Source organism: Odocoileus virginianus, unplaced genomic scaffold (genome assembly GCF_023699985.2).
Source record: "Odocoileus virginianus isolate 20LAN1187 ecotype Illinois unplaced genomic scaffold, Ovbor_1.2 Unplaced_Contig_98, whole genome shotgun sequence".
Taxonomy (NCBI): Eukaryota; Metazoa; Chordata; class Mammalia; order Artiodactyla; family Cervidae; genus Odocoileus; species Odocoileus virginianus.
The window spans coordinates 7,532-19,278 of NW_027224415.1; the positions used below are offsets into that span (position 1 = coordinate 7,532).

The 11,747-nt window shown below is 43.7% G+C and overlaps 1 long non-coding RNA gene across 1 annotated transcript; it reads left to right on the forward strand.

Annotated features, from left to right (window-relative positions):
• Positions 1-553: 553 nt before the first annotated feature.
• On the forward strand, positions 554-11,494 carry LOC139034259 (uncharacterized). Its single transcript, XR_011486673.1, has 3 exons — positions 554-5,836; positions 7,296-8,156; positions 11,083-11,494. It is a non-coding gene; the product is annotated as an uncharacterized lncRNA (long non-coding RNA).
• Positions 11,495-11,747: the final 253 nt, after the last annotated feature.

Sequence of the window (11,747 nt, forward strand, 5' to 3'; positions counted from 1 at the left end):
CAGCAGTGAGACCACAGAGTCCTAACTACTGGACCTCCAGGAAGGAAGTTCCCCAGCATCATTGTTAATGATGCCTCTTTCCCATTCTAAAGTGTCCTGATTTAGATGATAAAGTATAAGGTTAACACATCTACACTCCATAAGGAGATCAAACATGTTTTTGAAATCCAATTATCGTAAAACATTTACCTTGGAAGAATGGCATATTTTCTACCTGTGACCAATGTACATCTTGCAAATGACTGCATTTCTTTTCCAGCTACATCTGATAAGAAGGTAAGAAAGAAACTTATAGCTCAATTTTAATTACTCTGCAGGACTATCAGGCACAAATGTCTACAGTCAAAAAGATGCTGGTGCTGACTTTGTTCATTCTCTCTATATCTCCTCTGACCTAAATTTATAGAGTCATACCTGGACATTTTGCTTCAGAGATTCTTAAAGGCCCCCTACAGACACTGGGAAAGCAATGGGTGCAAAAAAACAAATACATGAATATAATGATAACTCATTAAAAACTTGGTTATTTCCTGCTTTTATTGGGAAGTGGCTTGGGTCTATGAAGTCAGGAGCATTGTAGAGATCAGATCCACCAACCTGGAAACACCCACACTTCAGCTGGGGGTCGCATCCTGTAGGAGACCCAAGGAGCACCACATTTCTATGGCCACAAGCTGTGTATCTGTAACTGATATGATTGTGTGACACTTAGAAAAGGCGGGTTTCTCGCTGGGACCAAGTGTACCAACTATCCCCTCCTAAGTCATTAAATATCTTTCCTTACACCCTGACCCAAGACTTCAATTTCTAGAAATCAGTCATGTATATGCACAAAGATTTAGATGCAGAAATGTAACTACAGTGGTATTAATTGTGAGCCCAAGACTATCCTTCATTGATGTTTACTAACAGTATCAGTACAGTTCATTTGCTCAATCGTGTCCAACTTTTGTGACCCCATCGACTGCAGAAGACCAGGCTTCCCTGTCCATCACCCACTCCGGGAGCTTGCTAAAACTCATGTCCCTCTAGTTGGTGATGCCATCCAACCATCTCATCCTCTGTTGTCCCCTTCTCCTACAGCCTTCAATCTTTCCCAGCAACAGGGTCTTTTCTAATGAGTCAGTTATTCACATCAGGTGGCCAAAGTATTGGAGCTTCAGCTTCAGCATCAGTCCTTCCAGTGAATATTCAGGACTCATTTCCTTTAGGATGGACTGGTTGGATCTCCTGGCAGTTCAAGGGACTCTCAAGAGTCTTCTCCAACACCAAAGTTCAAAAGCATCAATTCTCTGTCCCTCAGCTCTCTTTATGGTACAACTCTCACATCCATACATGACTACTGGAAAAACCATAGCTTTGACTAGATTGACCTTTGTGGGCAAAGTAATGTCTCTGATTTTTAATATGCTCTCTTGGATTGTCATAGCTTTTCTTCCAAGGAGCAAGCGTCTTTTAATTTTATGGCTTCAGTCACCATCTGCAGTGATTTTGGAGCCCCAAAAAATAAAGTCTCTCACTGTTTCCATTGTTTCCCCATCTATTTGCCATGAAGTGATGGGACTGGATGCCATGATCTTCATTTTTGAATGCTGAGTTTTAAGCCAGCTTTTTCACTCTCCTTTTCCACTTTCATCAAGAGACTCTCTAGTTTCTCTTTGGTTTCTGCCTTAAGGGTGGTGTAATTTGTGCATCTGAAGTTATTGATATTTCTCCCAGCAATCTTGATTCCAGTTTGTGCTTCATCAAGCTTGGCATTTCCCATGATGTACTCTGCATAGAAGTTAAATAAGCAGAGTGACAGTATACAGTTTTGACGTACTCCTTTCCCAATTTGGAACCAATCTGTTCTTGCATATCCAGTTCTAACTTGCTTCTCCACCTGCATACAAATTTCCTAGGAAGCAGGTCAAGTGGTCTGCTATTTCCATCACTTGAAGATTTTTCCAGTTATTTGTGATCCACACAGTCAAAGGATTTAGTATAGTCAATAGAGTAGAAGTAGTAGTTTTTCTGGAACACTTTTACTTTTTCTATGACCTAACGTTGTTGCAATTTGAATTCTAGCTCATCTGTGTTTTCTAAATCCATCTTGAACATCTGGAAGTTCACGGTTCACATACAGTTGAAGCCTGGCTTGGAGAATTTTGAGCATTACTTTGGTAGTGTGTGAGATGAGTGCAATTGTGCAGTAGTTTGCACATTCTTTGCCATTGCCTTTCTTTGGGATTGGAATGAAAACTGAACTTTTCCAGTCCTGTGGCCACTGCTGAGTTTTCCAAATTTGCTGGCATTTGAGTGCAAAACTTTCACAGCATCATCTTTCAGGATTTGAAATAGTTCAACTAGAATTCCCTCACGTCCACTAGCTTTGTTCATAGGGATGAGTCCTAAGGCCCACTTGACTTCACATTCCAGGATGTCTGGCTCTAGGTGAGTGATCATACCATCGTGGTTATCTGGGTCATGAAGATCTTTTTTGTATAGTTCTTCTGTGTATTGTTGCCACCTCTTCTTAATATCTTCTGCTTCTGTTAGGTCCATACCATTTCTGTCCTTTATTGTGCCCATCTTTGCATGAAATGTTTCCTTGGTAGCTCTAATTTTCTTGAAGAGATCTCTAGTCTTTACCATTCTATTGTTTTCCTCTATTTCTTTGCATTGATCACTGAGGAAGGATTAACTTATCTCTCCTTGCTATTCTTTGGAACTCTGCATTCAAGTGGGTATATCTTTCCTTTTCTCCTTTACCTTTAGCTTCTTTTCTTTCCTCAGCTATTTGTAATGCCTCCTCAGACTGCCATTTTGCCTTTTTGCATTTCTTTTTCTTGGGGATGTTCTTGATCACTGCCTCCTGTACAATGTCACGAACCTCTGTCCATAGTTTTTCAAGTGCTCTGTCTATCAGATCTAACCCCTTGAATCTATTTGTCACTTCCACTGTATAATCGTAAGGGATTTGATTTAGGTTGTATGTGAATGGTCTGGTGGTTTTCCCTACTTTCTTCGATATAAGTCTGAATTTGGCAATAAGGAGTTCATGATCTGAGCCACAGTCAGCTCCTGGTCTTGTTTTTGCTGACCATATAGAGTTTCTCCATCTTTGACTGCAAAGAATATAATCAATCTGATTTTGGTATTGACCATCTGGTGATGTCCATGTGTAGAGTCTTCTCTTGTGTTGTTGGAAGAGTGTGTTTGCTATGACCAGTGCGTTTTCTTGGCAAAACTCTGTTAGCCTTTACCCTGTTTTGTTTTGTCCTTCAAGGCCAATTTTGCCTGTTTCTCCAGGTATCTCCTGACTTCCTGCTTTTGCATTCCAGTCCCCTATAACGAAAAGGACATCTTTCTTGGGTATTAGTTCTAGAAGGTCTTGTAGGTCTTCATAGAACTGTTCAACTTCAACTTCTTCAGCATTACTGGTTGGGGCACAGACTTGGATTACTGTGATACTGAATGGTTTGCCTTGAAATGAACAGAGATTATTCTGTCATTTTTGAGACTGCATCCACGTACTGCACATCAGACTCTTATATGGACTATGAGGGCTACTCCATTTCTTCTAAGGGATTCTTGCCCACAGTGTTAGATATAATGGTCAACTGAGTTAAATTCACCCATTCCAATCTATTTTCATTCACTGATTCCTAAAATGATTCCTATATTAACAGTATATTGGTTATAAAAATGGTGATACATGCAAAAACTCAGTATTATGCCACTGCTCAAATTGTATACAAAAAAATTTGCCAACATGGAGAAATGTGTAAGCTAGTGTAAAGAGCAAAAAATGAAGGTAAACAATTCTAGTTTTCATGTAAACTAAGTGTGCATATATTAATAATATATTAAACACTCACGAACAGACACACATGCACATAGCCAGAAAAAAATATCTGAAACCATAAACATCAAAATGTTAATAGAATTGATAGTTAGGTGATAATAGAGTTAGAGGTCACTTTAATTTTCTTCTTTCTACTTAGACTGTGTGACTTCTTGTTTCAAAAATAAAGCTATTTTTATATAATCATATATAAATATACATTTTTACATATTGATATACATATATGAATTTATATAATAATATAAAATACATTTAACTATTTCAAATCCATATAATAAACAAAACTAAAGTAAGGCAGTTTTATAATATATACTGTCTTACTGAGCCCCTGTGACAACCAGCCTGTCCCCAGAGTTGACAGCCGACTCAGGACTCTCAGAAGAAGGGAGCTGTGGGTCAGGGTCTGGCTCCCTCATCCTCCTGTGTTTGCAAAATTTCAAGGGGAACTTTTAGTGGGAAAGCTGGTCTTGGCTGGAGTGTGGGGAGGGTGGAGGACACAGTCAGGAGACCTGGCTCCAGTCCACTACTGTTACAACCCCAGAAACCTTGCCAACTCATGTACCTTCTCAGGCCACTTTATTCATCTTTGAGAGGAGGAGGAAGAACTAGAAGGGCCCTAGAGACTGTGCACATCCTATGACCTGGCCATCCTCTAAGTTCCAAAAAAAGGGGGGGGGGGCAGTTTCTGTCCTAGAACAGGGTAGAGGGAAAATTAATCAAATCCCCAAGGATCATGTAAATGGAAGATCTGGTGGTGATCAGCTGAGCATTTGCACAGAGCCAGTGGGGAGTGCTGGACATCAGGGGGCAATGTCTCCCAGGCTGGGGCTGGTGGTCACCCCTAGCTGGACATTGCTGCCTGCAGACACCCTGAACTTCCCCCTCTCCCAGGCTATGGGGCTCATCCTTCATCCCACTATTCCTCCATCAACTACATCACATTTTTCACTGAAATATGTAGGGCTCTAGATGTGGGACAGCAGCCACATGGTACTCACGCTCAGCAGTGGGATGGTGATTCATCTCCGGGGCAACAAGTCTGGAATCTGCCCCTCCTGTGACACACTTGCCCTGCCTTGAGGCCCTGCTGATCAATATCAGACTCCTCGTTTAATTTTCACTGTAACCTTGCCAGCTACATGACAATGATTATCATTAGAACCATTTGACAGCAGAAGCTGTTGAAGCACAGTGAGGCTAAGTCCGTTATCCTAAGGTCCCACTACTAGCAAGTAGAAAGACCAGGAAATACTGAAGCCAAGATCATGTGACTCCAAAGTCAGTCTGTGATTCTGAACCCCATACTGGGTCGGCTCCCAATAAACAATATTCCACAGTGATGACTATGACAACATTGAATAATAACCAACACAAGTACAGCAGTGCCACTTCCCATGCAGGTTTCCAATTATCCATCTTTCCAGACTGCCAATTAATGACCCACATAGTTTCTAAAATGGACTCATGGAGCAGCCAAACACTGGACTTACCTCATGGATGCTATGGTTTTCATTTCAGAAACTAACCTAGTATCTTTCACAAAATCACTGACCTCCCAGTCCCTATCTGTCTCCACATTCCCATAAACTTAATTGTCTAAAACAACACACACTGATTATCTCATAGTTTATGTGGGTCAAAATCCTGAGCACAGCGTAGCTCGATCCTCTTGTTTCAGGGTGTCTCATGTGGCTGCAGTCAAGCTCTCAGCTAGGCTTGGGGCCTCATCCGAAGGCTCACCTGGGGAAGGATGTTCTTCCAAGCTCATTTGTGTGGTTGTTTGCAGGATCCAGTTCATTTGGGCTGTTGGACTGAAAGCCTCAGTTTCATACTATCTGTCAAAGGCCATCCTGAGTTCCCTGCTATATAGGCTTCCCCATCATGGCAAGTTGGTTCGCTGAGTCCACAAGGAAGAGATCCTGTTAGCAAGACAGAAGCTGCAATCTCTTGTAAGCTAATCACAAAGGTGGCATCTCCTCAATGTTAAAGGTATGCTACCCAGAGGGATCGGGTGGAGAGGGAGGTGGGAGGGGGAACTGGGATGGGGAATACATGTAAATCCATGGCTAATTCATTTCAATGTATGACAAAAACTACTGTAATGATGTAAAGTAATTAGCCTCCAACTAATAAAAATAAATGAAAAAAAAAATTAAATAAAGGTATGCTACTGCTTAGAAGTGAGCCACACAAATGGAGGGAATTACACAAAGCCTTGAATACCAGGAGCCTGGGATCTTTGGGAGCCATCTTAGAGGCAACTTCTCATAGGCCATCAATAAAGAACGACTTTTGGATACATATATATGTATGACTGAGTCCCTTTGTTTTCCACCTGAAACTATCACAACCTTGTTAATCTGCTATACTCCATACAAAAATCATAATGTAGTTAAAAAGAAGGACTCTAATGCAGAGATCCTATACCCACTCCCAAGAAAATACTCCTTAGAGCAAAAGAACAACAGGTTCAGACATTAAATAATTTGAAGACTATTCCACCAGTTTACTCCATTTGATAAAAACACCTAAGGAAGTATTCTAAATTAATGAATGGTGAATGAGACGATAGATCTCAAAATAAGTGAGCAAAACAATGGTTAGTAATAACTTGTGGTAAAACATAGACCTGCAATTGCACATTCATATAGCTAGACTTAAATTATGATCCATAAAGAAAGTAATTGGGAACTCTGAATACAATTACTAAGTTTTCTTGAAGCAGAATTGACTTAACCTAAGAAAAATACAGTCTTCAAAAGAGCAGCTTTAATATTTCTAGAAAAACACAAAAATAATACTGTTCATCATACTGAGGCAAATATGGGGAAAAAACCAAAACTCCGAGGGTCTAGTGCGTATAAAAAGAACAGGAAGAATAGTTGAAGTCTCTCATTTGTGGCATACCAGTCCCCACAGGCAGCCTTACTGGACACACCTCCACTGGCCTGGCAGGGCCTTGCAAAGGCAGATGTGGCAGAGGTCCCAATCCTTTTCTGGAAACCTTACAGCATTAGGTAGACAGAGCCAGCTCAAGAGAGTTGACCCAGAGAAGGGTAGTGGGAAGAGGAGAACAAGAGAGGATCAGAGATTTGGGGTTAAGGGGGAGGGCGGTGGCGTGTGCATAAACCAGGACTGCACTGACAGGGGCCAAGGCTGACAGAAGGGCTGGGACCTCATGGTGTGGTGAGGGGTGGAACAAGATGGGCAGGGGCAAGGGCACGATTGCATTGACACGTTGAACTCTCCTCAGTGTCCTAAAATGGAATCATCACCTTTTCCCTCCATTGCAACATTTTTCCGGCACCTCTGGCCTGGGGAATGCCAACAGTTATACAGAAGTTGGTCAAAGTGCACAAATCAGGTGACAATGACAGACCTGATGGCCTGGGATGGGGGACTCAGGGTCACTGGTACCCACTTTGTAACCTCACCTCTCCCTTGACAGAAAAGGACAAACTGAGCTGAGTATGCAGCACTTCTCAGCCAACTCCAAATGGGCTTGCCACCCAAGTGAAGCTGCACTGTCACCCACCACCACTGGAGGTTTGGAATTGGGTTTGTGGGCACAGAGACTGGATTAGGGGCTACCAGGAGATACTAAAATGTCTTGCTAATCTCAAGTTTCTAAACAAAACTCTGGCCAGTGGGAGTTGAACACAGGGCAGATCCTTTGGCCCTGCCCAGATTCAGGAAAGAGAGAGACAGGGGATAAGAGAAAGGACAGAAATGGGGAAATTGTAAAGACCAGTCCACCTTAAGGAGGCATAGAGACAGGATACTAAAGGGGGAATAGAGAAGCACAGAGAAACTTTGAGATGCCCTGAGAAAGACAGGGTTAGAGGAATGGGTGTGTGAGAAATTCGTAGTGTCTCCCTTGCACCAGGTGTTGGACATAGGACCTCAGTTGAGCAGAGCTCAGCTGTCTACTCTGGAGCGTAGGTCAGTGGTGAGTGGATCATGCTGGGTTGCTTGGTGAAGCATCAGGGCCAGCAGCTCTGTCCTATTCATCATGGCTGTGCGCACCTCTGCTCCTTCTCAACCAGCTCGTGCAACTGTGGGGGTAAGTGTGAGAAGGGGCTTGTAGGGTCCCATGCTTCCCCTCAGCCACACTCAGCCTTGTAACCCACCGCACGAACACACTCTAGGTCCACCTCAGCACGCCTCAGCTTCGCCCAGCAATAGTGGAGGTTGCAGAAGCATTTGGGGAGACAACAGAAATCATCAGTGACCTCAAAGACATTGTGCACTAGTGGACAACCGCACACCTCATTATCTGGAACCTGTGGGAAGAAAGAATGATGATGAGGTATGGATGGGGGTGGCTATGGAGGGGGATCAGGCAGGTAAAATGAGAGGAAGAGGGGGATTGGAGGGCAGTCAGGCAGAAGGAGAGGGATGGGACGTGACCTAGCAGGAAGGAAGAGAGGAATTCAGTGATTACTAGGTAAAGAAGAAGGGGGCACAGGGGGTATGATCAAGCATGGAGGATGGAGGACGAAGTTAAGCTGAGATGTAGGAAAGGGTGTGATAGGCTAGGATGGATGGAAGAGTAGAAAGAGATCAAACAGGAAGGAGAGGAAGGATGGAGGGGAAGTCTGACAGGAAGAAGTACATGAATGTGACAGTACATGACAGTCGCCCAGTCATGTCCAACTCTTTGTGACCCCATGGACCCATGGAATTTTCTAGGCCAGAATACTGGAGTAGGTAGCCTTTCCCTTCTCCAGGGGATCATCCCAAACCAGGGATTGAACCCAGGTCCTCCGCATTGCGGGCGGATTCTTTACTAGCTGGACCACAGTAGATGAATGGAGGTCCATAAAACATAGAGGAGGTGAGGAATGGGGTCAGGAGTGTGGAGGAATGAGGGCTGATCAATCAAAGAAGGGATTTTGGAGATGAGAAGTGGTGAGAAGGTGACTGGGGAAGTGAGGCAGGAAGAATAAAAAAAAAAAGAAGGGAAGTCAGAAATTCAAAAGAAAGGAATTGAGAGTGGCCTCTCAGGGATGGTTGGGATGGAATGTCAGGCAGGGTCTGGGAAAAGAAAGTAGATGTTCAAGCAAGGAGACACGGGGAACGGGATGGTTATACTGAGGAGCAGAGGAATGGAGGCTAGACAGGCAGAAAGAGAGAGACAGGCAGAAAGAGAAATGTTGGGGGGTGTGGTCAGGCAAGGAGCTTATCAATAAAGAAACAGAAAGAAAAGTGAGACTAGAAGATGATTGATCACTAAGGTGGGTGAGCGTAGGGGAGGTCAGAAAGAGAGGAGGGGACCCACTGAGATTGGTCAGTAGGTATGAAAGCAGTCAGGCAGAGGGAAGAAGGAATTGGAGGCAATTCAAACATGGAGAACCAGAAGAAGGTGGTCAGGTAGGGAGAAGGGAGAGGGGAAATGGAAGGTCATGAGATAGAGAAGAAGTCTCACCTTGGGGCCCATTGAGTGCTCGGGGCCTAACACCGGGAGTTGCTTATAGTACCTCTTTCTCTGTGGGTTGTAAACATCACAGAAGAGCCTTGTGGCTTTGGGGAGAGATTGAAAGTGAGGTGCTAAACATGAAGAGAAGGGTGGTTTCACCCTGAACCCAGGCCACACTTTCTCCCAATCCCACCCAAGTGGGCTTCCCTGGTGGCTCCTCATAAAAACCCTGCCCCAAATTCACCCACTTTTACCTCTGAGCCCACCCACATCCTGCCCTTGATCTTGCCAACCCTGCTCCTGATCCTGTCTACATCATGCCTTTGAAGCTTCAGCTTCATCATCAGTCCTTCCAATGAATATTCAGGGATGATTTCTTTTAAGATTTGCTGGTTTGATCTCCTAGTAGACCAAGGGACTCTCAAGAGCCTTCTGCAGCATGAATATTTACCAGAAAAGACAAGCATAGATTAGCCTCAGGGCAAGTTATTGAAACTTGCGGTTCACCAGTTTCCACCTCCAAGATTCCCTCAATCTGTTGACTTTGAGTCTTTTGCCTATTATTCCCTAGCTGAGGGTTTTGTCCAGGGCTTTCCTAATTCCCTTGTTCCTGCAGGGTCTCCATTCTCAGGAGTCTCTCTCTCCAATCCTTCTTCCAGTGTCTTGGCATAATGTAATAATGACATATAGTTTTCCCACCTAACTTGGGTCCCTTCACATGTTGTCCAGAGTAGGGGTTCTTCCCTTAGAAAATAGGTGTAACCAAGTGGCTAACACAGTGATGTTTAACTGCTCCTTTTCTCCTTCCTTTTTCTCTAGCATGCCCCCAAATAGAGCAGCTGCTGCTAAGTTTTATGTAATAATCTGTTCTAGGTTAAAACAAATGTAGATAAGACTAGTGTGTGATTTTGAACTGCCTCTGGATCCATGCCAGTAAGTTGTGGGAAAGCCTCAACAAACGGCCGATGAAAATCACCAAAGAAATCACTAGTTTTCTCGATACACTGCTGTGATTTCTCCTAGCTCACTTTTCGTCAAAGGGCTTCAACTATGGCCACCTGCAGGCCTCTCAGTGGGTCCCTCAAGCCATTAGTTCTTCCATGGCTGTGAGAGGTGGCATATAGTCTCAGTCTTTTGGTCACCTTTCCCCCTGATATGGTGGGTTGCTTTCCGGTCCTGACATGCCTGCTCCATCAAACAACCAAAGCCTGCTGCATGCAGAATTCTGTGCAGCTATCAGGGCACATCCCCATGTTTGGGGCTGTAAACTGAAAACACACTGCCAGGTACTTGTACAAACTTCTTTGGGTTTTTCCCGGGCCCAGGAAAAGAATCCCTAAGTGAATAATGTAGGGAAGTTGAACAGCATGTAGATTTGTACTGTTTCAAGTCTGGGTAGTCACTTAATGGCATCAGCTTTATTGGCAAATTGGTAAGGGAAGGCTAACTGTCTTGTCGTTGAGTCAGGAAAAATGTAGAATTAGATGACTGTTGGATTTCCTTTCTATATTGTGTTTTTCAGCCTAACACCACTTTTCTTTGTCTATTCCAAGTGACTGTTGCAACCACTCTCCATCCGGTAGCCACCATGGGAGGTGGGGTGGGGACACAGTCTTTTATTAAAGTTCCCAGTTACTCCTTAATAGTATTGCTTTATCATCTCTGCTTTCCTGGCTATATAGTTTGTAGATAAGAAAATACTCTTGAAAGTCGAGATCTAGGCTAAGCCTGAAATGGAATCACAGCTAGGGCATGAGACACACACATCTCACACAGGGCAGATAATTCATTACTGTCTCCTTGTTCTTCTTTGCAGGAAAATCTACTTAACCGCCTATCTTGAAGGTCATTGTTTCGCCCTTACTAGAAGTCGGATTGAGGCGTGAAGATGAAGAGATGCCATGGAAAGGGACCAAAATAAAGGGAGGCAGCAGAGAAAGTAGGAGGAGGGTTTGGAGAAAGAGAAAGTGACTTTAATTCTCCCATTACTCTTCCATTTTCCTACATCTTCCCAAATAATGTTTACCCTTTTTCCTAGGTTGATATTCATCCTGTAAACACAAGTAATTCCTTTGCTGGGGATGAAAGTGCAAGTGTTAGTCAACCAGTCAGGTCCACCTCTTTGCAACACCATGAACCCCAGCCTGCCAGGTTCCTCTGTCTGTGGGATTCTCCAGGCAAGAATACTGGAGTGGGTAGCCATTCCCTTCTCCAGGGGATCTTCCTGACCCAGGAGATCAAACCCCCAGGTCTCCTGCATTGCAGGCAGATTCTTTACCATCTGAACCACCAGGGAAACCTGGGCAAGAGGTTCTTCTAAAAACCACCATATATGTTAATTCATCCAAATTAATGGAAGCATGCTCAGGCCAAAATAAGCCTGCATTTTCCTTTCAAATGGATTCCCTTCCAAATGTCATATAGAGCTGTATGGGCCATTCAAGAGAGAAGATCTGCAGGCAACATCTGGGCTTCCCATCT